Source organism: Triticum dicoccoides, chromosome 2B, assembly GCF_002162155.2.
Source record: "Triticum dicoccoides isolate Atlit2015 ecotype Zavitan chromosome 2B, WEW_v2.0, whole genome shotgun sequence".
NCBI classification, from domain to species: Eukaryota; Viridiplantae; Streptophyta; class Magnoliopsida; order Poales; family Poaceae; genus Triticum; species Triticum dicoccoides.
Genome location: NC_041383.1, coordinates 33,123,570 through 33,126,051, shown reverse-complemented (window position 1 = coordinate 33,126,051; position 2,482 = coordinate 33,123,570).

Here is a 2,482-nt window from a genome sequence, read left to right as displayed (position 1 = left end):
TCGTAACTTTAAGCGTGCGGACCCTACGGTTCGAGAACAGTGTAAACATGACTGAGACAAATCTCTGGTCAATAACCAACAGCGGGACCTGGATGCCCATATTGGCTCCTACACATTCTACGAAGATCTTTATCGGTTAGACCGCATAACAATATACGATGTTCCCTTTGTCATCGGTATGTTACTTGCCCGAGATTCGATCATCGGTATCCAATACCTAGTTCAATATCGTTACCGGCAAGTCTCTTTACTCGTTCTGTAATACATCATCTTGCAACTAACTTATTAGTTGCAATGCTTGCAAGGCTTATGTGATGTGCATTACCGAGAAGGCCCTGAGATACCTCTCCGACATTCGGAGTGACAAATCCTAATCTCGAAATACGCCAACCCAACAAATACTTTCGGAGACACCTGTAGTGCACCTTTATAATCACCCAGTTACGTTGAGAAGTTTGGTGGCACACAAAGTGTTCCTACGGTAAACGGGAGTTGCATAATCTCATAGTCATAGGAACATGTATAAGTCATGAAGAAAGCAATAGCAACATACTAAACGATCGGTTGCTAAGCTAATGGAATGGGTCATATCAATCAGATCATTCAACTAATGATGTGACCTTGTTAATCAAATAACAACTCCTTGTCTATGGTTAGGAAACTTAACCATCTTTGATTAACAAGCTAGTCAAGTAGAGGCATACTAGTGGCACTCTGTTTGTCTATATATCCACACATGTATTATGTTTCCGATTAATACAATTCTAGCATGAATAATAAACATTTATCATGATATATAAGGAAATAAATAATAACTTTATTATTGCCTCTAGGGCATATTTCCTTCAGTCTCCCACTTGCACTAGAGTCAATAATCTAGATTACACAGTAATGATTCTAACACCCATGGAGTCTTGGTGTTGACCATGTTTTGCTCGTGGAAGAGGCTTAGTCAACGGGTCTGCTACATTCAGATCCGTATGTATCTTGCAAATCTCTATGTCTCCCACCTGGACTAGATCCCGGATAGAATTGAAGCGTCTCTTGATGTGCTTGGTTCTCTTGTGAAATCTGGATTCCTTTGCCAAGGCCATTGCACCAGTATTGTCACAAAATATTTTCATTGGACCCGATGCACTACGTATGACACCTAGATCGGATATGAATTCCTTCATCCAGACTCCTTCATTTGCTGCTTTCGAAGCAGCTATGTACTCCGCTTCACATGTAGATCCCGCCACGATGCTTTGTTTAGAACTGCACCAACTGACAGCTCCACCGTTTAATGTAAATACGTATCCGGTTTGCGATTTAGAATCGTCCGGATCAGTGTCAAAGCTTGCATCAACGTAACCGTTTACGACGAGCTCTTTGTCACCTCCATATACGAGAAACATTTCCTTAGTCCTTTTCAGGTACTTCAGGATGTTCTTGACCGCTGTCCAGTGATCCACTCCTGGATTACTTTGGTACCTCCCTACCAAACTTATAGCAAGGCACACATCAGGTCTGGTACACAGCATTGCATACATGATAGAGCCTATGGCTGAAGCATAGGGAACATCTTTCATCTTCTCTCTATCTTCTGCAGTGGTCGGGCATTGAGTCTTACTCAACTTCACGCCTTGTAACACAGGCAAGAACCCTTTCTTTGCTTGATCCATTTTGAACTTTTTCAAAACTTTGTCAAGGTATGTGCTTTGTGAAAGTCCAGTTAAGCGTCTTGATCTATCTCTATAGATGTTAATGCCCAATATGTAAGCAGCTTCACCGAGGTCTTTCATTGAAAAACTCTTATTCAAGTATCCCTTTATGCTATCCAGAAATTCTATATCATTTCCAATTAGTAATATGTCATCTACATATAATATCAGAAATGCTACAGAGCTCCCACTCACTTTCTTGTAAATACAGGCTTCTCCAAAAGTCTGTACAAACCCAAATGCTTTGATCACACTATCAAAGCGTTTATTCCAACTCCGAGAGGCTTGCACCAGTGCATAAATGGATCGCTGGAGCTTGCACACTTTGTTAGCTCCCTTTGGATCGATAAAACCTTCTGGTTGCATCATATACAACTCTTCTTCCAGAAATCCATTCAGGAATGCAGTCTTTACATCCATTTGCCAAATTTCATAATCATAAAATGCGGCAATTGCTAACATGATTCAGACAGACTTAAGCATCGCTACGGGTGAGAAGGTCTCATCGTAGTCAATCCCTTGAACTTGTCGAAAACCTTTTGCGACAAGTCGAGCTTGTAGACAGTAACATTACCGTCAGCGTCAGTCTTCTTCTTAAAGATCCATTTATTCTCTATTGCTTGCCGACCATCGGGCAAGTCAACCAAAGTCCATACTTTGTTATCATACATGGATCCCATCTCAGATTTCATGGCTTCTAGCCATTTTGCGGAATCTGGGCTCACCATCGCTTCTTCATAGTTCATAGGTTCGTCATGATCTAGTATCATGACTTCCAG